Source organism: Nerophis ophidion, linkage group LG13, assembly GCF_033978795.1.
Source record: "Nerophis ophidion isolate RoL-2023_Sa linkage group LG13, RoL_Noph_v1.0, whole genome shotgun sequence".
NCBI lineage: Eukaryota > Metazoa > Chordata > Actinopteri > Syngnathiformes > Syngnathidae > Nerophis > Nerophis ophidion.
In genome coordinates, this window is record NC_084623.1 from 55,667,524 (window position 1) to 55,692,619 (window position 25,096).

At 38.2% G+C, this 25,096-nt stretch overlaps 1 protein-coding gene across 5 annotated transcripts in view; it reads left to right on the plus strand.

The window, feature by feature from the left end:
* The first annotated feature begins 707 nt into the window (after window positions 1–707).
* Window positions 708–25,096, plus strand: part of LOC133564754 (dynein axonemal light chain 4-like) — a 36,953-nt gene continuing 12,564 nt past the window's right edge. Inside the window, exons 1-5 of one of the 5 annotated variants that reach the window (XM_061919236.1) lie at window positions 708–1,027; window positions 4,314–4,351; window positions 6,653–6,741; window positions 11,967–12,020; window positions 12,117–12,185. The gene's annotated coding sequence lies outside the window, so the exon portion shown is untranslated. Of the gene's footprint in view, window positions 1,028–4,151; window positions 4,352–6,652; window positions 6,742–11,966; window positions 12,021–12,116; window positions 12,186–25,096 lie in introns of those variants that run through there. The other 4 variants (XR_009809329.1, XM_061919234.1, XR_009809330.1 and 1 more) reach the window with 4 other exon arrangements.

Here is a 25,096-nt window from a genome sequence, read left to right on the forward strand (position 1 = left end):
TGAACTCTCGCGGCTGTGTTGGAGCCACTATGGATTGAACTTTCACCCGCTCGACATCCATTGCTTTCGGTCCCCTAGAGAGGGGGGGTTGCCCACATCTGAGGTCCTCTCCAAGGTTTCTCATAGTCAGCATTGTCACTGGCGTCCCACTGGATGTGAATTCTCCCTGCCCACTGGGTGTGAGTTTTCCTTGCCCTTTTGTGGGTTCTTCCGAGGATGTTGTAGTCGTAATGATTTGTGCAGTCCTTTGAGACATTTGTGATTTGGGGCTATATAAATAAACATTGATTGATTGACATTGAACTACTGTGAGGAAAAACGTCTATTGTGGATCATTAAAGTTTGTGTAAGTCTAAGAAAATGTCATCATTACTTGGGTAAAAAAAAAATAATTCGCAATTTTTTACATTTGCCACCGCCTGAAAGCACGACGAAAACATTAAAAAAAAGCTGAGAAGTTGTACTTACCGAGGTCGGATGGTGAAGTGGAAGATAAAGTCCCCGCTGTGCTCCCCGGTCCTGCACTCTGACTGAGACGCACGGAGAGAAAGATCACTTTAATGAGAGTCGCTCGCCGCTAGAGAGAGTTTGAGCGTGCACGGGAGAGAAAGAACACTGAAGGATGAAGACCCGGATCAGTGTGTGTGTGTGTGTGTGTGTGTGTGTGTGTGTGTGTGTGTGTGTGTGTGTGTGTGTGTGCGCTGCAGGTCATGCCAAGCGGGGACACGAGGACGTAACACGGACCACCTAATGGGGGTTTGTGCTTGTGTCTCAGGTGTGATGGCCGCCTAAACAGATGAGGGCGCCCCAGGTGCGGCTAAAAGAGATGCAACGGCGGATTGAGCAGGTGAAGAGATGAGATGAACGAGTGATGAAAAGACGAGGCGCACATGAAACATATTTAGTCCCTTCAACTCCACCAGCTGCCACGGAATTGGAGTTCAACCTGGGTCCACGGCCATGCGTTATGTTTTGTTTGGTCGACCTTTTACTGCCCTGTCACAGGCGCCGTTTGGACACAATTAAGGTATGTAAAGAAACATTTACGGAATATTTCTGTGTACCGTATTTCCTTGAATTGCCGCCGGGGGCGCTGATTAATTCAAAACATCTTCTCACTCCGACGTTTACCAAAGGCATGCGGTAAATTTAGGCCTGCGCTTATAAATTTGAGTGTGATGTAAGGATACCATCATGAAAAGCACATTTAATAAAAAAACCGTTATTATGGTCTTACCTTTACTTCTAATTGAAGTCCATGCGCAGCTCCTTCTGATCAAAAGCATCGATAACTCGTTTATAGAAGTCTTCCTTATCTTTCTTCAGTTTTAAAAGTCTCTCCGTCTCAATGGAGATCTTCCTTAATACCTCCTGCTTCCATTGAAAGTCCAGTTTAGAAAACGGTTTTATTTTAGATATGTAATCCTCCATGTTAAAAGTGCAAGCGAGAGGAAAAAAATAAACGATCGCTGCTTGTTGTCACTTCTTCTGCAGCCGAGTAGTCGCAAGAAGGATCACTAGCGCCCTCTACCACCAGGAGGCGGGAGTCATTTAATGACTCATATTTGACACACGTAGCTACGGTATATTAATAAAACATAGCTGCTTACTGTTCTTTTTAGCATATTCAATAGCTTGGACCTTAAATCCTACTGAATAGCTCTTAATTTGATTTCAAATGATTGAAATCAGCCTCCTCCATTTTGAAAATGATGACAGGTGAAGTGTCACTCGTGACGTGACGAGTTTGACCCGGTGGAAATTCTAGGCATATGCTAATTATTTGGCGAAACAAATTTTAGCTGGCGGAAATTCCAGACATGCGCTAATAAAAATAATATTTTGCGAAACGAGTTTGACCCGGCGTTAATCCTGAGCTGGCGGTAATGCTAAGCATGCGCTAATTATTTTGCAAAACGAGTTTGACCCGGCAGTAATGCTAGTCAGGCGCATACTATATACCCGGCGGCAATTCAAGGCAATACGCTAAATACAATACTTAGAGTACTAACACTTTTTAGGGCGCAACAAAGGGTTTGACAGCAAAGACTGAACAGACTGGCCAACACACCACAAACTAAACACTACTGCCATCTAACGTCTTGGACTTGCAACTGCGGTTGAGTCTCTGGGATGTGATAATGAGATAAAAAAAAGTTGTCATAGTCAACTCTTTAAAAAATGCGGCGAATATACGTGGAAATATTTTCAAACGGATTCTTCATTCGCGGCTCCCAGCGAGGTTTGTAAGTTTTACAATACAACTAAAACCATTCACAATTGTGCGTTGTCTGTAGGAGTGTTGCCATGCATTTTTGTACTTGCTATTGTGATGTAATAATGTTAGCATCCTGTCCAGATCAGACTCTCGTCCTGGGATAGCGTGCGGTCCTGTCGGATTTATTCGGGATTAAAGGAATCGAACGTTGATTGCCCCGGTCCTCACAATGTACGATCAAGAGGAAAGTGGTGTGTTGTAGAGTACAAACAACATGGGCAGATTGGGAAAACCCCCCCTTGTATGACGGAAACTTGTGTGTGTGTGTGTGTGTGTGTGTGTGTGTGTGTGTGTGTGTGTGTGTGTGTGTGTTTACACAGTTACATAATGTTCTAGTTAAGAGGAGAAGTTAAGAGGAGATTGAGAAAGCGCCTCTGGTGATCCCCCCCCCCTACACACACACACACACACACACACACACACACACACATCATCATCATCGTCATCATCGAACACTAATAAATGCAGAACTACACCGCAGAGTGCACAGGAAGTGAGTAATAATGACTCGACGCTATCCTTTAGGAAGGGTTTTTCTCCTTTACGATATCATATTGACGAAAAAAACAAAAATAAAAATAAAATAATAAATAGGCATGAAAAGTGAGCATGCTAATGTTTAGGTGGTGACGTTAGCATGCTAGCAGTACATACTTCTAAGATGGCGCCAATCATCATAAATTATTATTTTTATGTTTAAACATACAAAATTTGTTAAAATGCTAGCATGAAATGTTAGCACGCTAACTTTAGCGTGCTAACATTAAGGTGAGTTAGCATACTTCTACAATGGGGCCAAGTATTAAAAACCATGATTTTTTTAGGTTCACACAAACAAAATTAGCTAAAAAGCTATCATAAAACATTAGCATGATAAACTTACCATGCTAACATGGAAGAAGGTAACATACTTCTAAGATGGCGCCAAGTATCAAAATCCATGATTTTTATGTTTAAACATACAAAATGCTAGCACAAAATTTTAGGAAGCTAACTTTAGCATGCTAACAAAACCATTTTTTTTAGGTTTGAACAAACAAAATTAGCTAAAAAAAATGCTACCATAAAATGTTAGCATGATAAAAATAGCATGCTAACATAGAAGAAGATAACACTTCTAAGATGGCCCCAAGTATGCTAAAGCATTATTTTTATGTTTAAACATTCAAAATTGGTTAAAATGCTAGCATACAATGTCAGCAAGCTAACTTTAGCATGCTAACATTAAGGTGAGTTTGCATACTTCTTCAATGGGGCCAAGTATTAAAAACCATGATTTTTTTAGGTTCACACGAACAAAATGAGCTAAAAGGCTAGCATAAATCATTAGCATGATAGAGTTAGCATGCTAACATAGAAGAAGGTAGCATAATTCTAAGATGGCACCAAGTATCAAAATCTATCATTTTTATGTTTAAACATACAAAATGCTAGCACAAAATGTTAGGAGGCTAGCTTTAGCATGCTAACAAAACCATGATTTTTAGGGTCAAGCAAACAGAATTAGCTAAAACAAAACAACTAGCATAAAACGTTAGCATGATAGCATTAGCATGCTAACATAGAAGAAGGTAACATACTTCTAAGATGGCGCCAATTATGCTAAAAGGGATGAAACGTTAGCATGATAGAATTAGCATGCTAATGTAACAGAGGTAATTTATGATCTCAATTGCTTACTGTCTTACTACTGTTTTTGTTTTAATGTCATCTTATTTTAATGTCATTTTATCTCATTTATTACATTCACACATTATGTAATGTGACTCTTTATTTCTCCATTTTTATTATTCGAAGTTCAGTACTGTCATTTCCTACATTTCTTATGGTCATTGAACGTCACATGTCACAGCAGACTTCCAGGCTGAGACACGTGTGTGTGACGTCAGTCTGTTGTCTTCCACGTGACGGGAAGTTGTGCTCTCTATATTAGCTTTCAGCTAACTTATTAGCAGGCTAGCTGCAGGCCTAAAAGAGACATATTTATGTTAATTTTTGTTTTGTTTTACTTCTGTACATATTTATGAATGTTAAGAAGGCTGATTGGAGACTCACCATGATGGTTTTCACCAGGTACTGTGTATTATTTTTTTCGTGTGTTAATGTGTTAGTCACAGGGGCGTCACTAGACCTAATACTTTACTGGGGCACACCTGGGGCACAAATAATTCATGTGAGCGTGCAGGCAAAAACATTTTTAGCACTTATTTATCATAAAAAATACATAAATAGTGCTTTAAACTATGAAATCATATCAGATGATGTTGTATGGATCTTTGATGAACCACCTGAAATTAACTCATGCATTTGACCTACTTGTGCACTTTTTTTACTCCAGACTTCTAAACTGCTACTGGTAAAAGCAAAAAGGAAGAGCAATGAATCTTTTTGAAATATATATTGCAGTAATTATCTGCAAATTTAACATCTACAAAAGTAAAACAAAAAATAAAGCACCCCTACATCTCTGGGTTCTTTTATATTAATTAATTTCCTTTTATGGCAATGTGGCTAATCCTATTTCAGATACACAAAACTATAAAATATACACAAAACAATAAAGCCACAGTAGTAGAATAAATGAACAACTGTTGTGTGTCTGTTCAGGGAATCATTTTCTGAGAAGTAAACTGTAATGTCTCCTTTTCATTTTTGCAAAGTGGTCAATCACTCTGGACAGACATGGAAATATTACAATAACTGTTATACAGTTGACCAGTGGTTCCCAACTGCTGGCTCCTGACATAAAAGTGGATTGTGTGTCATTTTCAGTCAGATGTGTGCATGAGAAAAAAAAGTTTAGGGAGAAAAAAATTAAATTGTGGCAACAAAACTAGAAATTTTTAGCCATTTTTCTAGTGACTATTAGTGAGTATTTCAGCAAAAGGCAAACCGACTAACAAGTTGGAGGAGGACTCAGGACAGAAATGGAAATATATATTTTTTTAAATCTAAATGGGGCAACAAAACCCGATATTTTCACCCATATTTCTGCAAACAAATACAGAAATGTTACTATTTTTTCTGGAAACAAAACCCGATGCTTTAGCTGTAGCCATTTTTCTGGTGACAAAACAAGATTATTTTAGTCAAAGTCACAGCGATTAACAAGACAAGTCTACCGTGGTATTTTTCTGTGAAATAAACTTGAATCAATCAATCAATCAATCAATGTTTACTTATATAGCCCTAAATCACTAGTGTCTCAAAGGGCTGCACAAACCACTACGACATCCTCGGTAGGCCCACATAAGGGCAAGGAAAACTCACACCCAGTGGGACATCGGTGACAATAATGACCCAGTGGGACGTCGGTGACAATGATGACTATGAGAACATGATACTGTGATACTGATGACTATGAGAACATGATACTGTGATACTGATGACTATGAGAACATATGAGAACATGATACTGTGAAAGATCAATCCATAATGGATCCAACACAGTCGCGAGAGTCCAGTCCAAAGCGGATCCAACACAGCAGCGAGAGTCCCGTTCACAGCGGAGCCAGTAGGAAACCATCCCAAGCGGAGGCTGATCAGCAGCGCAGAGATGTCCCCAGCCGATACACAGGCGAGCGGTACATGGCCACCGGATCGGACCGGAATGATTTAAAAATTTGGCTCACGACTTGATGATATGGAAAAAAAAAATTCTTCCTGAAGATAAAGCATTTGAGAAGCACTCAACTCACACATGCTGACTCCAAATCATCATTGATGCAGAACCAGCAGACAATAACCAACATTATGTTTCATGTTGATTGGAAATTCCCCCGACAGCTCGTACAGCAAATTAATATGTTTGTCTTCATACAAGGAATAACGTTAGCTAACTTAGCATCAACTTAAGACAATGATGTTGCCTAGCTAGCTAGGACTTCACTTACATCTCTCATTCCTGCTGCTTCTTTTCTGCTGCGGGCGAATAACTTTCTTAAATCCATCTAGGTGTTACAGTTTGAGTCAAATCAAAATCAAAATATTGTAATTAACACATTTTTGTTGGCTAACGTCACCTACCTCACGCAGTGATTCGAATCCCCCCGCCCCTCTCTCTCTCAACTGTAGTCTCGATCCACACGTGAATAAATTACCATATTAAGTAGCCATGTTTCGTGGAGTGAATACAGTAGCAATACTAAGTAGTATGTGCGCTGTTGTCTATGTTATGTAGACTTAAAACTCTGAAGCGTTTTTTTTTTTATTGGTGAAATTTTTACTGGGGCACTGCAGATCAACAGTGGGGCACGTGCCCCAGTGAAATATGTCTGGCGACGCCCCTGGTTACGTCAGTCTGTTGTCTTCCACGTGACGATTTATGAATGTTAAAAAGGCTGATTGGAGACTCACTATGATTGTTTTCACCAGGGTTGAGTCAGAAGAATGACTGGGTGTCGTCTTTTGGGGAAGAACACAACGCCAAGGAGTACTACATCGCTACACGAACATAGAAGAAGGTAAGATACTTCTAAGATGGCACCAAGTATCGAAATCAATGATTTTTAGGTGTAAACTAGGGGTGATTTTTCTGGGCTGCAAATGACTGCTCAAACAGAATGAAAGATAAAAAGAAAAGAGCAAAAGGGTTAAAAAAAAAAATAGGAGGGGAGGATGAACAGCCCGGCAGAAGCCAGATGTTCCTCTTCCCCCTAAAACATCTGTTGGGGGTAGGAAAAAGACACAAAACGGAGAGATGAAGGACAACAAATGGTAGGGGATAGTTTACACCAGCGTTTCTCAAAGTGGGGAATAAAATAGAATAAAATAGAATAGAATGAACTTTATTGTCATTATATTTGCATATAACGAGATTAAAGACTCCAACTTAAGGTGCGGTAGTGGGAACAAATATGGGGTGAAATAAATGACATAAGAGTTAACCCATAAAGGAAACACTAACAATTGAAATAAACAGACTACTATCCAATAAAAATAATAAGCAATTCTGTACAATATACAAAACACTATAGAAGTAGTATAGAATAGAATAGAGACATGACAGGTGGGGCGCGAGGAACGGGAGGGAATTTCACTTAAAAAAAATAAATATATTATTCTATTCTTGCGGCGGCAATGGCCAAGAAGAACGCGGAGTTGGAATATAATTACAACACTTTATGTACATATTTATATACATATTTATATCATATTTACATATTTATATAATATGTAACTACAAGCTCCATTCACAGACAGTCCCATTGCTTTTATGAGCGGTCAAGCAAGTCAAAAGCCGAAAATTGGGTACTGATTCATGCCAAGGGCTACCAGTTTGATACACACTTAAAGAAATTGCCAGAAATAACCAATTTGCTCAATTCCTTCCTCTTCTTTCCTGACAATTTAAATCAATATTCAAGTATTTTTTTTTTTATTATTGTAAAGAATAATAAATACATTTTAGTTTAATTCTTCATTTTAGCTTCTGTTTTGTCAGATAAAGAATATTTGTGAAATATTTCTTCAAACTTATTATGACTAAAATTCAAAACAATTATTCTGGCAAATCTAGAAAATCTGTAGAATCACATTTTTATTCTGGGAAATGCAGAAGAAATAATATATAAATAAATGTATATATATAATAATAATATATAAATAAATCTATATATACAAAAAAAAATGGGTATTTCTGTCTGTCATTCCGTCGTACATTTTTTTTTTCATTTTACGGAAGGTATTTTGTAGGGAATAAATGATTAAAAAAACACTTAATTGAACGATTTAAAAGAGGAGAAAACACGAAAAAAATGAAAATTAAATTTTGAAGCATAGTTTATCTTCAGTTTGGACTCTTTAAAATTCAAAATTCAACCGAAAAATATGAAGAGAAAAACTAGGTAAGTCGAATCTTTTTGAAAAAAATTAAGAAATAATTTATGGAACATCATTAGTAATTTTTCCTGATTAAGATTAATTTTATAATTTTGATGACATGTTTTAAATAGGTTAAAATCCAATCTGCACTTTGTTAGAATATATAACAAATTGGACCAAGCTATATTTCTAACAAAGACAAATCATTATTTCTTCTAAATTTTCCAGAATAAAAATTTGATTCTACAGATTTTCTAGATTTGCCAGAATAATTGTTTTGAATTTTAGTCATTGAGGAAGCCGGAGTACCCGGAGGGAACCCACGCTTTCAAAAGGAGAACATCCAAACTCCACACAAAAAAATCCCGAGTTTGGGATTGAACCCAAGCCTGCAGGATTTTTGTATTGTGAGGCAGACGCACGAACCCCTCTTCCACCATGAAGGATAGATTGATTGACAACACTAAAATTGGCTTTAGTGTGTGAATGTGAGTGTGAATGTCTGTCTTTCTGCGATGAGGTGGCGACTTGTCCAGGGTGTACCCCGCCTTCCGCCCGATTGTAGCTGAGATAGGCGCCAGCGGTAGAAAAATGGATGGATGGATTATTATAGTGTTCCTAAAAATAGATATACCAGCCTACAGACACATTTTTCTTCTCTTAATTTGGCCCCCGAGTCCAAATAATTTCCCAGGCCTGCTCCAAAGGTAGTTTTTACAAATTTCCCGAGATGATTAGACGGTTAAAAGATCTCTGAGGAACAAAATGGATTTTCTCTCACGTGTGCGAGCAGAAGAAACTATCTTTGCGACTTGAGCCACGTGATGAAAAGAAAACAACTTATTTCCCAAGTCTGGGGGGGACTTGGAAATAAGGCGGACCGAGTTCAGGAAGTGTGAGGTGTAAAAAGTAGGCGGAGCCAAGGTGTGCGTGGAACAGAAGGAGCGAGGGCGAGACGAGAGGACGAGCGCACGTGTTCCACGGCTGGGTGAGTCTCGGCCGGAGGCGGACAGACGAGCAGCGAGCGTTCGCCGGCATCTTGTGAGCGAGGTCCTGCTTTCATAACCAACACTTTTCTATTTTTTTTTCTCTCATCGCTTTTACACAAAAGGCGTCCTGATTGTTAGGTTTTATAGTGTGGACCTACAAGGAGGTCCCAAGGTGGTCCGCTTTAGTTCTGCCTGAGGTCTTCAACCCCTGCTGTTCCCCATCTGCCTCCTCCTGTACACAAACAATGGCTGAACGTCATCAAACTACAACCAGGGCTGTCAAAATGTCCAGTTATTCATGCATACATTGTTACGGACATTTAAAAATTAAAAAAATAAATACTGTAAACACCAGACTGGGGTTCTACGGTATACCGGTACTAGTATAGTATCGTGGTTGTCAGAATAATTGTATCTAAGTTGTCACAAAACGTCATGTTTCAACAAATTCCCGGCGAGCAGGCAAAAGCTCCAGTAAAACTCCACCGTGTAGGATGGGAAGCGACATGAAGGTGTCGGTTTCTTTGAAATATTGCAATCCACAAGAAGATTTTTGTCTACAAAGCGGAGAGGAAGCAGGACCTGACCCCCCCTCCAGGCACCTTTTTCTTTGAACCGTTTTGTAACCAAAGGCAACGGCTGTTTATGACCTCCCCTCCCTTTAAAAACTGCTTTTTGATTGATTGATTGATTGAAACTTTTACTAGTAGATTGCGCAGTTCAGTACAATTGACCACTAAATGGCAACACCCGAATACGTTTTTCAACTTGTTTAAGTCGGGGTCCACGTTAATCAATTCATAATACAAATATATACTATCAGCATAATACAGTCATTATACAAGCTGTTGCCATGTAATCAGGGAAAGTCTGAATAATCCACTTTATTTATATAGCACATTTAAACAACAACCTTTTCCAAAGTGTAGCACAATATTAAAAACAACATTCCAATACTATCCTGAGCTCCACCAATGACTGAATAAAAATAAATACATAAAAGCAATATAAAATACATGTGATTAAGAAAACTATTTTAAGGGTGAAACCAATTAAAACAGTAAATATAAATCAAAATTTTAAAACAATAAAAGAGGATGCGTACAATCTTTCGTCAGAGCGTGGTGTACAAGGGTACGCGTTTCTCCATATTGAGCCAAATTGAAATAATGTCACTGTTTGATTCCTTGCTTCTTGTCTTGTTTAATAGATGTCATCGGTGTTTGAACCTGACAGTGGTACTAATGAATCCAAGACGGTACTATACTCTGTTTGAAAAGTACCGGTTCTCAATTTTATTTATAATATAAACGCATGTCAACCAGGACACCAGGGGTCCCCACATCTTCAGTCCCCTCCAAGGTTTCTCATTGTCGTCCCATTGGGTTGAGTTTTTTTCCTTGTTCCGAGGATGTCGTTGTGGTTTGTGCAGCCCTTTGAGACACTCGTGATTAAGGGTTGTAAAAATAGATGTGGATTGATTGTACAGTATTTATATATATTTATATATATATATTAATTTTATATACATATATTTATATATTATTTATATATATTTATTTAATTATATATGTATCTTGTTGCTTTTTTTTTTTTTTATCCTGCGCTACCATTAGTTTATGTAACGAAATTTCGTTCTTATCTGTGCTGTAAAGTTCAAATTTGAATGACAATAAAAAGGAAGTATAAAGTTTAATTGATTGATTATGTACATTTTAGGGTTGTTGTTTTTTTTTTTTTTTGGTAAATATGCAAAACTTAAACAAAAAAGATGTTGCCATGTAATCAGGGAAAGTCCGAATAAAAGAGGATGCGTACAATCTTTCGTCAGAGCGTGGTGTACAAGGGTACGCGTTTCTCCATATTGAGCCAAATTGAATTATGTCGCTGTTTGATTCCTTGCTTCTTGTCTTGTTTAATGTCATCGGTGTTTGATTGTACAGTATTTATATATATTAATTTTCTATCTAAATGTATATATTTTTTATATATATTTACTTAATTATACATGCATCTCATTGCTTTTTTTTTTTTATCCTGCGCTACCATGAGTTAATGTAATGAAATTTCGTTCTTATCTGTGCTATAAAGTTCAAATTTGAATGACAATAAAAAGGAAGTATAAAGTTTAATTGATTGATTATGTACATTTTAGGGTTGTTGTTTTTTTTTTTTTGGGCCAAATTGAATTATGTCGCTGTTTGATTCCTTGCTTCTTGTCTTGTTTAATAGATGTCATCGGTGTTTGAACCTGACAGTGGTTTGATTGTACAGTATTTATATATATTTATTAATTTTATATCTATATTTATATATATATTTATTTAATTATACATGCATCTCATTGCTTTTTTTTTTAATCCCGCACTACCATGAGCTTATGTAACGAAATTTCGTTCTTATCTTTGCTTTAAAGTTCAAATTTGAATGACAATAACAAGGAAGTCTAACGTTTAATTGATTGATTATGTACATTTTAGGGTTGTTGTTTTTTTTGGGTAAACTTGTGAAACTTAAACAAAAAAAGGGGGTATTGTGTGTAGAATTTTGAGGAGAAACATGAAATCATTGTATTTTGGAATGAGGCCGAAACATGACAGAAGGTGGAACAAGTGAAGCGCTGTGAGTACTCTCCGGATGCACTTTAGATATGACATTACCCAGAAGGCTTAGCGCTGTAGGCTGGAAGTAGGTCCGAGCTAATAAGCGCTAGGATCCCCATGGTTACGTATTGTTGTGTTTTTTTCCTTGGTCTACACAAGAAACCATTTCAGCCAAAAATGACAGTGGTGGGCCAAAAAATGCGTGGAAGTTTTGCGTGAATTGGCAAATAATCTTCCGCTAATTCTCTATTCTTATATCCTTTTTATTGGCAGCTTCTGTGCTTCAGCCCGCCACAAGCATGTCAGCGTAAGACGGCGAGCAGCCAGGTATGCGTGCCGAGCGCACACACAAACCTTTTATGTATGTTTCATGCTCTGTTAAGCTCCATTTCATTAAGTCCGTGCCTGGCTGCGTCCACATAGGACTACTCGTGCTGAGAGGTGACGTCATCCCGCCTCCTGTTGACGCCTGACAAAAGGGAACATCCCACGGTACTAATTGTGGGGCTGAAACCTGCCTCTTCTAAGCCCTTAAATGTACAAACCCCGTTTCCATATGAGTTGGGAAATTCAGTTAAATGTAAATATAAACAGAATACAATGATTTGCAAATAATTTTCAACCCATATTCAGTTGAATATGCTACAAAGACAACATATTTGATGTTCAAACTCATAAACATTTTTTTTTGTTGCAAATAATCATTAACTTTAGAATTTGATGCCAGCAACACGTGACAAAGAAGTTGGGAAAAGTGGCAATAAATACTGATAAAGTTGAGGAATGCTCATCAAACACTTTTTTGGAACATCCCACAGGTGTGCAGGCTAATTGGGAACAGGTGGGTGCCATGATTGGGTATAAAAACAAGCTTCCCAAAAAATGCTCAGTCTTTCACAAGAAAGGATGGGGCGAGGTACACCCCTTTGTCCACAACTGTGTGAGCAAACAGTTTAAGAACAACGTTTCTCAAAGTGCAGTTGCAAGAAATTTAGGGATTTCAACATCTACGCTCCATAATATCATCAAAAGGTTCAGAGAATCTGGAGGAATCACTCCACGTAAGCGGCATGGCCGGAAACCAACATTGAAAGACCGTGACCTTTGATCCCTCAGACGGCACTGCATCAAAAACCGACGTCAATCTCTAAAGGATATCACCACATGGGCACAGGAACACCTAAAAAAAAACACCTCAAAAAACCACTGTCACGAAATACAGTTCGTCCCTACATCTTATTATTATTAATTATTAATTATTATTATTATTATCAATCAATCAATCAATGTTTACTTATATAGCCCTAAATCACTAGTGTCTCAAAGGGCTGCACAAACCACCACGACATCCTCGGTAGGCCCACATAAGGGCAAGGAAAACTCACACCCAGTGGGACGTCGGTGACAATAATGACTATGAGAACTTTGGAGGGGAGGAAAGCAATGGATGTCGAGCGGGTCTAACATGATACTGTGAAAGTTCAATCTACAATGGATCCAACACAGTCGCGAGAGTCCAGTCCAAAGCGGATCCAACACAGCAGCGAGAGTCCCGTTCACAGCGGAGCCAGCAGGAAACCATCCCAAGCGGAGGCGGATCAGCAGCGCAGAGATGTCCCCAGCCGATACACAGGCGAGCAGTACATGGCCACCGGATCGGACCGGACCCCCTCCACAAGGGAGAGTGGGACATAGAAGAAAAAGAAAAGAAACGGCAGATCAACTGGTCTAAAAAGGGAGTCTATTTAAAGGCTAGAGTATACAAATGAGTTTTAAGGTGAGACTTAAATGCTTCTACTGAGGTGGCATCTCGAACTGTTACCGGGAGGGCATTCCAGAGTACTGGAGCCCGAACGGAAAACGCTCTATAGCCCGCAGACTTTTTTTGGGCTCTAGGAATCACTAACAAGCCGGAGTCCTTTGAACGCAGATTTCTTGCCGGGACATATGGTACAATACAATCGGCAAGATAGGATGGAGCTAGACCGTGTAGTATTTTATACGTAAGTAGTAAAACCTTAAAGTCACATCTTAAGTGCACAGGAAGCCAGTACAGGCGTAATGTGATCAAACTTTCTTGTTCTTGTCAAAAGTCTAGCAGCCGCATTTTGTACCAACTGTAATCTTTTAATGCTAGACATGGGGAGACCCGAAAATAATACGTTACAGTAATCGAGACGAGACGTAACAAAAGCATGGATAATGATCTCAGCGTCTTTAGTGGACAGAATGGAGCGAATTTTAGCGATATTACGGAGATGAAAGAAGGCCGTTTTAGTAACGCTTTTAATGTGTGCCTCAAAGGAGATGATTATTAGATGATGGGACGGCGTGGCGCAGTGGGAGAGTGGCCGTGCGCAACCCGAGGGTCCCTGGTTCAAATCCCGCCTAGTACCAACCTCGTCACGTCCGTTGTGTCCTGAGCAAGACACTTCACCCTTGCTCCTGATGGGTGCTGGTTGGCGCCTTGCATGGCAGCTCCCTCCATCAGTGTGTGAATGTGTGTGTGAATGGGTGAATGTGGAAGTAGTGTCAAAGCGCTTTGAGTACCTTGAAGGTAGAAAAGCGCTATACAAGTACAACCCATTTATCATTTATCTGTAAATGCAAGTTAAAGCTCTACGATGCAAAACGAAAGCCATTTATCAACAACATCCAGAAACGCCGCCGGTTTCCCTGGGTCCGAGATCATCTAAGATGGACTGACGCAAAGTGGAAAAGTGTTCTGTGGTCTGACGAGTCCATATTTCAAATTGTTTTTGGAAATATTCGACATTGTGTCATCCAGATCAAAGGGGAAGCGAACCATCCAGACTGTTATCGATTGCAAAATTCAAAAGCCAGCATCTGTGATGGTATGGGGGTGCATCAGTGCCCAAGGCATGGGTAACTTACACGTCTGTGAAGGCACCATTAATGCTGAAAGGTACATACAGGTTTTGGAACAACATATGCTGCCATCAAAGCGCCGTCTTTTTCATGGACGCCCCTGCTTATTTCAGCAAAACAATGCCAAGCAACATTCAGCACGTGTAACAACAGTGTGGCTTTGTAAAAAAAAGAGTGCGGGTACTTTCGTGGCCCGCCTGCAGTCCAGATCTGTATTCTATGGAAAATGTGTGGCGCATTATGAAGCGTAAAATACAACATCGGAACGACATTGAACGACTGAAGCTCTACATAAAACAAGAATGGGAAAGAATTCCACTTTCAAAGCTTCAACAATTAGTTTCCTCAGTTCCCAAACGTTTATTGAGTGTTGTTAAAAGAAAAGGTGATGTAACACAGTGGTGAACATGCCCTTTCCCAACTACTTTGGCACACGTTGCAGCCATGAAATTCTAAGTTATTTATTTTTTGCGAGAAAAAAAAAAAAGTTTATGAGTTTGAACATCAAATATGTTGTCTTTGTAGTGCATTCAATTGAATATGGGTTGAAAATGATTCGCAAATCATTGTATTCTGTTTATATTTACATTTAACACAATTTCCCAACTCATATGGAAACGGGGTTTATACAAAAGTCAATAACCAGAATAACCAGAAAAAAAGCTTTAAAAGTTGCAGTAAAGTGGAAAAACAAGTTGCCTTTATATTGAAGCTCTTATCATATGATTTATGACTCCTAAAGACTTGCAAAATTTGCAAGTAAATAGATATCTTTAAAATGATTCATAATAACATTGATTTTCATTCATTAATATTATTTTTTAAAGAAAGAAACATCCTGCGTGGCAGCTTTGTGTTATTAGACTAAACATTGCAACATTTTCCTGTTACATTTCACCAGTTTGCTCTTTTATACCCCTTTTTATGTTTTTAATTTTATTTAATCGGGCCACAAATGTCCCCCGGGGCCGCACTTTGGACACCCCTGGTATAATGGATGCAATTAAGACAAATACGTGTAGAAAGTCAACTTGTTTTTCCACTCTTTCGCTATTTTAATCATCGTTGGAGTGTGAAAAATTCCACGGTTTGATACACACGGGAGCCACCTTGTAACATTAATGATACATGTCAGATCGGAGAGATTATCCTAATCCTAATCCGCCGCCGTCAAACAAAAACATTTTGTCACTGTAACCCCTTTTGTGCATAGAACAAAATAATAATAACAAAGTGGAACCTTTTCGATTTAGTAGCGAACCGTGTCTTCCTGAACGAACGCTGCACTCATTCGTTTGGTGTCATGCCTGCAAGGCAAAAAGCAGGGTGCAGCATCCGTTTTTCCCTCCGGCCTTTTGGAGGTGCAGGGGGCGGAGCCACAGTGGCACACCTGTTGCTGGTTTCAATTAGGCCCTTTAATAAACCTTAGTTGTTTGGTCGTTAGTATTTTGTTTGCCTCTTTGTCCTTTGTTTTTGTTTTTACTTTGTTTTTTTCTAAGGCCCAGCATGTTTGTTTACATGCTTTTTTTGTTTCTCTTTGCTATTATATGAATATATATACATATATATATATATATATATATATATATATATATATATATATATATATATATATATATATATATCCATCCATCCATCCATCCATCCATTTTCTACCGCTTATTCCCTTTCGGGGTCGCGGGGGGCGCTGGCGCCTATCTCAGCTACAACGGGCGGAAGGCGGGGTACACCCTGGACAAGTCGATACCTCATCGCAGGGCCAACACAGATAGACAGACAACATTCACACTCACATTCACACACTAGGGACCAATTTAGTGTTGCCAATCAACCTATCCCCAGGTGCATGTCTTTGGAAGTTGGAGGAATCCATATATATATATATATATATATATATATATATATATATGCACCTGGGGATAGGTTGATTGGCAACACTAAATTGGTCCCTAGTGTGTGAATGTGAGTGTGAATGTTGTCTGTCTATCTGTGTTGGTCCTGCGATGAGGTGGCGACTTGTCCAGGCTGTACCTCGCCTTCCACCTGATTGAAGCTGAGATAGGCACCAGCGACCCCAAAGGGAATAAGCAGTAGAAAATGTATGTATATATATATATATATATATATATATATATATATATATATATATATATATATATATATATATATATATATATATATATATGTATATGTATGTATGTGGTAAATGGTTTGTACTTGTATAGTGCTATATATATATATATATATATATATATATATATATATATATATATATATATATATATATATATATATATATATATATATATATATATATATATATATATGTATGTATATATATATATATATGGTAAATGGGTTGTACTTGTATAGCGCTATGTGTATATATATATATATATATGTATGTATATATATATATATGTATGTATATATATATATATATATATATACATATATATATATATATATATATGTATGTGTATGTATATATATATATATATACATCATATATATATATATATATATATATACTGTATATACATATATATACACACACACGTGGGCCCATATATATATCTATCCATTTTCTACCGCTTGTCCCTTTTGGGGTGGCGGGGGGCCGCTGTAGCCGATCTCACCTGCATTCAGGTGGAAGGCAGGGTACAGCCTGGACAAGTCGACACCTCATCGCAGGGCCAACACAGATAGGCAGACAACATTCACACTCAAATTCACACACTAGGACCAATTTGCCCATATATATATATATATATACATATATATAATAAAAAATAAAAATGTGTGTATGTGTAAAAGTGTGTGTATATATGTGTGCGTATATATATATATATATATACACACACTTTTACACATACACACATTTTTATTTTTATATAAGTATATATATATATACTTGTGGCAGTTTTAAGTAATTAATTTCCAGGAGTTATCTTACCTTCTGAGGCACTTAATTGTAACTTTTTGCGGCTCCAGACAGATTTGTTTTCGGTATTTTTGGTCCATTATGGCTCTTTACCCCTTGCCTTAAAGCTAAAACCAAAAATTGTGTAGGATGAATCCCGAAGTAAAGGTGTGTGTGTAGAAAATGTTCGCACTTACATAAGAGGGCTGCCATTGTTTCCATCCTCATGCGTGTGATGTTTAATCTGTCATGCCCCCCCCCCACCCCCCCCATCTACTGAATGAATAAAGCATTGCGAGGCTTATATTATTTGTGCCATGAGTCATCCGCCTGTGTGCTTAGCGTGTTCAGCAGCAACGTGTCCTCGGGTGGTGACTCCAGGTCGCCTCAGTTCTCCTTTAAACCAGGACACGTGCCGTGGATTTCCAGATCGAAACTAGAGCAGACCTCCATGAAGTTCATTAGGATTTAGAAAAGTCTCAAAAAGATGAGCTCTCTTCCTAAAAAGTGGGCTATTTCAGGGAAATACTGCTAAATAAAAACATGTTAATGCCAGCTCGGCTTCAAAACAAAAGATATAAAAGAGAGCCAGATGTTGGAGGTACATAAATGGAGTGCTTACAGGACTTACATGTTGTTCTTATCGTCAGAAGAATTACATCTAAGTTCTCACAAAACTTTGTGTTTCAATGAGTTCCCGGCGAGAAGACAAAAGCTGTCTTTGATCCTACCAAGAAGAATGTATGTATATATATATATATATATATATATATATATATATGTTCCTGGCTGTTTTGCGTTTAAATATGGTCGATTATTACTTTAAAAAAATATGCATAGTCAAGCACATTTTACGCATTTTTTGGCCCGATTTAAGCATTTTCAAGCATAGAATTGGTCTAAATAAAATCAAAATAACAAATTTAAAGTAGTGTTTTATTTTACGGTATCTTCAATCAAGTTGCTGCATTCTCCCAACGTCTATATTACTTCTCATTCAGTATATTTGTGGAGGGGGGCGTGGTCTGCGGGCTTGCTGTGGAGCGGGTGGGGGGGTGTATTTTTTCGCTACAAATGTCTTTCTTAAAGTGATAGGAAGCAAAGTAAAAAAATAAATGAATTTATCTAAACAAGTGAAGACCAAGTCTTTAAAATATTTTCTTGGATTTTCAAATTCTATTTGAGTTTTGTCTCTCTTAGAATTAAAACATTTCAAGCTTAGGGGAGGAGGAAAGAGTCCCGTCGCCAAGGAGACGGAGGAAGGAAGCGAGGACATGAGGAAGGTCCCTACTGTGCGGAAACTCTCTTCATGCTTGATGGAAGAGTTCATCCACTCGGCACATAGGGGCGGGGCTCCCTCCTTTAGCGTGTCAAGCTAACCTTGCACAATTATTCATGTTTTTGTGCTTTACACCCCGACATCTTCCAACATATCTCTTACTTTTGGATGAACAACAACGATGCCTCTTGAAAGATTCATCCCCCGCACAACATGGCCATGTAATTTTAATGTTGTTAGGGAGTTAAATCCTTTCCCTTTTAGCCCGTCTTTCGTTGGTATTTGCAAAACCCCAAAACCAGTGAAGTTGTCACGTTGTGTAAAAGGTAAATAAAAAGAGAATACAATGATTTGCAAATCCTTTCCAACTTATATTCAATTGAATAGACTGCAAAGACAAGATATTTCATGTTCAGACTGAGAGCCACGCTGTTGAAACAAGCTGAAATAAGCAGGGGCGTCCATGATAACGTCGCTTATGTCAACATATGTACCTTTTCAGCATTAATGGTGCCTTCGCAGATGTGTAAGTTACCCATGCCTTGGGCACTAATACACCCCCGTACGATCACACATGCTAGCTTTTCAACTTTGCGCCCGGAACAATCCGGATGGTTCTTTTCCTCTTTGACGTCCACAGTTTCCAAAAATAATTTGAAATGTGGACTCGTCGGACCACAGAATGCTTTTCCACTATGCATCAGTTCGTCTTGGATGAGTTTGGGGTCCAGCGAAGCCGGCGGCGTTTCCGGGTGTTGTTGATAAATGGCTTTGGCTTTGCATAGTGGAGTTTTAACTTGCACTTACAGATGTAGAGGCCAACTGTAGTTACTAGCAGTGGATTTTCTGTAGTGTTCCTGAGCCCACGTGGTGATATCCTTTACACACTGATTTGGCTTTTTGATGCAGTACCGCCTGAGGGATCAAAGTGTGTAATAAAATCGCTTACGTGCAGTGATTTCTCCGGTTTCTCTGAAGCTTTTGATGATATTACGGAGCGTAGATGGTGAAATCCCTAAATTCGTTGCAATAGCTGGTTGACAAATGTTGTTTTTAAACAATTTTCTCATGCATTTGTTCACAAAGCGGTGACCCTCGCGCCCCGTCCTTGTTTGTGAACGACTAAGAATTTTTCATGGAAGCCGCTTTTATACCCAATCACGGCACCCACCTGTTCCCAATTAGCCCGTTCACCTGCGGAATGTTCCAAATAAGTGTTCGATTGAGCATTCCTCAACTTTCTCCGTCTTTTTTGCCACTTGTGCCAGCTTGTTTTAAACATGTTACAGGCATCAAATTCCAAATTAGCTAATATTTGCAAAAAAAATAACAAAGTTTACCAGTTCGAACGTTAAATATCAATCAATCAATCAATCAATGTTTATTTATATAGCCCCAAATCACAAATGTCTCAAAGGGCTGCACAAATCATTACGACTACAACATCCTCGGAAGAACCCACAAAAGGGCAAGGAAAACTCACACCCAGTGGGCAGGGAGAATTCACATCCAGTGGGACGCCAGTGACAATGCTGACTATGAGAAACCTTGGAGAGGACCTCAGATGTGGGCAACCCCCCCCCCCCCCTCTAGGGGACCGAAAGCAATGGATGTCGAGCGGGTCTAACATGATACTGTGAAAGTTCAATCCATAGTGGCTCCAAGACAGCAGCGAGAGTCCCGTCCACAGGAAACCATCTCAAGCGGATCAGCAGCGTAGAGATGTCCCCAACCGATACAGGCGAGCGGTCCATCCTGGGTCCCGACGAGCGGCCCATCCTGGGTCTCGACTCTGGACAGCCAGTACTTCATCCATGGTCATCGGACCGGACCCCCTCCACAATGGAGGGGGGACATAGGAGAAAGAAAAGAAGCGGCAGATCAACTGGTCCAAAAAGGAGGTCTATTTAAAGGCTAGAGTATACAGATGAGTTTTAAGGTGAGACTTAAATGCTTCTACTGAGGTGGCATCTCGAACTGTTACCGGGAGGGCATTCCAGAGTACTGGAGCCCGAACGGAAAACGCTCTATAGCCCGCAGACTTTTTTTGAGCTCTAGGAATCATTAATAAGCCGGAGTCTTTTGAACGCAGATTTCTTGCCGGGACATATGGTACAATACAATCGGCAAGATAGGCTGGAGCTAGACCGTGTAGTATTTTATACGTAAGTAGTAAAACCTTAAAGTCACATCTTAAGTGCACAGGAAGCCAGTACAGGCGTAATGTGATCAAACTTTCTTGTTCTTGTCAAAAGTCTAGCAGCCGCATTTTGTACCAACTGTAATCTTTTAATGCTAGACATGGGGAGACCCGAAAATAATACGTTACAGTAATCGAGACGAGGCGTAACAAACGCATGGATAATGATCTCGGCGTCTTTAGTGGACAGAATGGAGCGAATTTTAGCGATATTACGGAGATGAAAGAAGGCCGTTTTAGTAACGCTTTTAATGAGTGACTCAAAGGAGAGAGTTGGGTCGAAGATAATACCCAGATTTTTTACAGAGTCACCTTGTTTTATTATTTGGTTGTCAAATGTTAAAGTTGTATTATTAAATAGAGGTCGGTGTCTAGCAGGACCGATAATCAGCATTTCCGTTTTTTTGGCATTAAGTTGCAAAAAGTTAGCGGACATCCATTGTTTAATTTCATTAAGACACGCTTCCAACTGACTACAGTCCGGCGTGTTGGTCAGCTTTAGGGGCATGTAGAGTTGGGTGTCATCAGCATCACAGTGAAAGCTAATACCGTATTTGCGTATGATGTCACCCAGCGGCAGCATGTAGATGCTGAAGATCTTGCCTTTGCAGTCTATTCGATTGAATATAAGTTGATAATGATTTGCAAATCATTGTATTCTGTTTTTATTTACATTTTACACAACGTGACAACTTCCTCTGCACCAAGGCGGTCTCAAAGAGTGTCATGGTGTCTCCGGCATGGCAACATGTTAACGGCAGACCTCCTCTGGACAAGGTGGTCTTTGAAACACTTACTCCCGCATGACAAACTCCCTTAAAATAGTATTTTGTGTGTGTGTGTGTGTGTGTGTGTGTGTGTGTGTGTGTGTGTGTGTGTGTGATGGAAGCGAGAGCAGGAAAAGACGCAGACGTGCATGCATGTACATGTGACGAAGGACTTTTCTCTTCTTTTTTTTTTTCGCCATGCACATTACAGTCGGTTTCAAAGAGAGGGCCATTTCCCCCCCCGAGGACAACAGAGCCCAGCTGTCAGCGCCGAGAAAGAAAAGTCGCGGCGAAACAATACGCAGAAATAATGGAGGCCTTTGCTCCGTCGCTAACTGTATTTGACTTTAGCTCCTTAAAGCCTGGACCCATGAATCGTTGTGAGAGAATTAAGATTATTTATTTAATTATTATTTCATTTTTTTTATTATTACTATCATTATGTTATTATTATTATTTAATAATTAATTCCCTATATTTGACATTAACCCCTTAAAGCCTGGACCCATGAATCATTGTGAGCATCCACACATGTTGTTTTCTACACTAAAATTCATCTATTTATTCTTCTTCAATCAATCAATCAATCAATGTTTATTTATATAGCCCCAAATCACAAATGTCTCAAAGGACTGCACAAATCATTACGACTACAACATCCTCGGAAGAACCCACAAAAGGGCAATGAAAACTCACACCCAGTGGGCAGGGAGAATTCACATTCAGTGGGACGCCAGCGACAATGCTGACTATGAGAAACCTTGGAGAGGACCTCAGATGTGGGCAACCCCCCCCCTCTAGGGGACCGAAAGCAATGGATGTCGAGCGGGTCTAACATGATACTGTGAAAGTTCAATCCATAGTGGCTCCAAGACAGCAGCGAGAGTCCCGTCCACAGGAAACCATCTCAAGCGGATCAGCAGCGTAGAGATGTCCCCAACCGATACAGGCGAGCGGTCCATCCTGGGTCCCGACGAGCGGTCCATCCTGGGTCTCGACTCTGGACAGTCAGTACTTCATCCATGGTCATCGGACCGGACCCCCTCCACAAGGGAGGGGGGGACATAGGAGAAAGAAAAGAAGCGGCAGATCAACTGGTCTAAAAAGGAGGTCTATTTAAAGGCTAGAGTATACAGATGAGTTTTAAGATGAGACTTAAATGCTTCTACTGAGGTAGCATCTCGAACTGTTACCGGGAGGGCATTCCAGAGTACTGGAGCCCGAACAGTAACTTCTTCCACTTCTCCAGATTCTGGCACGCTCTACCTTCCACATTTTTCATTATTGTTATTATTATTATTATGTTATTATATTTCTATTAAGATTATTTATTTATTTATTTATCATATATATATTTTTTTTTTCATTACTACTATCAATGTGTTATTATTATTATTTAATAATTAATTCCCTATATTTGACATTAACCCCTTAAAGCCTGGACCCATGAATCATTGTGAGCATTCACACATATTGTTTTCTACACTAAAATTCATCTATTTATTCTTCTTCTACTTCTCCAGATTCTGGCATGCTCTAACTTCCACATTTTTCATTATTATTATTATTATTATTATTATTATATTTTGTATCATTATTATTATTATTATTATTATTTATGTATTTATTATTATTATTATTTTCAACACTAAAATTAATCTATTATTCTTCTTCTTCCTCTCCAGATTCTGGCACGCTCTAACTTCCACATTTTTCATTATTATTTTTATTATTATTGTTATTATAATTATTATGTTGTATCATTTTTATTATGATGATTATTATTTATTTATTTATGTATTTATTATTATTATTATTTTCAACACTAAAATTCATCTATTTATTCTTCTTCTTCTCCAAATTCTGGCACGCTCTAACTTCCACATTTTTCATTATTATTATTATTATTATTATCATGTTATTATATTTTTATTATGATTATTATTATTTATGTATATACGTATGTATTGATTTATTATTATTATTATGCTATTATTATTATTATATATTTATTAACTATATTTGACATTAACCCCTCAAAGCCTGGATCCACGGATGATTTTAAGCATTCACACATTGTTTTCTACACTAAAATTAATCTATTTATTCTTCTTCTTCTTCTTCTCCAAATTCTGGCACGCTCTACCTTCCACTTTTTTCATTAGTATTATTATTATTACTATTGTTATTATTATTATATTATATATATGTTTTTAATTATTATTATTATGATTATGTTATTATTCATTATTCTTCTTCTACAAATTTTGGCGCGCTCTACTTTCCACATGTTTCATTATTATTATTATTATTGTTAATAATTTTATGTTATTAATTTTTTTATTAGTAGTATGTAGTATTATTATTTATTATATTATTTATTATTATTGTTATTATATTATTATTATTTATTATTATTATGTATTATCATTATTTATTACTATTATTATTATTATATTATGTATTATTATGATTATTTTATTATTTATTATTAATATTATTATTATTATACAGATTTTGTCGCGCTCTACCTCCAACATTTTTCATCCAATTCAAACCGTTCCAACTTCAAACTGTTCAGCCTATTCCAAAAATTCCCAGATATGCCAGAATTCCAGGTTTTCCGGAATATAAATTAAAACAAATTTACCATTTTTCAAACTTCCACCATTTCCACATTTTACAACCGATTTTTTAAAAATATTTATATATATTATTTATTTCCATTCCACATTAAACACATTCCACTCATCCTGGACATTCAAACTATCATTTTTCCAAGTTCAAACCAATTCCAGAATTCCCGTATTTTCAAACCTTTTTTTTTTTTACACTTTTTTTCTGGCGACTTCTCCTTCCACATTTTTCAAGCCACTTCAAGCCAAAACATTCCTCTTAATCAGGACAAAACCACCAAGTTGTTTTTGAACTGCGAATATTCCCGATTTTCAACACAGTTTTACTATAGAATATCTGATAAAATATGACATAATTTCACATTGCATTAATGGAGTAAGTGTCCATATTGATGTCAGTAAAAAAAAATGTCCCTCTCAAATTTGGCAAAGTTTCTCTGCAGAAATCAATGTCTCGTTTCTTCTTTGTGGCAACTTTGCAGAATCACTGGACAGCCCTCTACTTAGTCTATTACTGCCCTCTTGTGGATGACACGTTTAATGCATGCAATTGATCTGATAGGTCAGGCTTTTTAGGGAAAAAAACGAATGATGTATCCTTTACTAAAGGGGTCCAGGGGCGCCGAAAAGGGGGGTAAAGGAGGCGGATTCTAGGGGCCCATGATGGAGGGGGGCCCAGAGAGGCCCCTAATGATGATGAAATTATAAT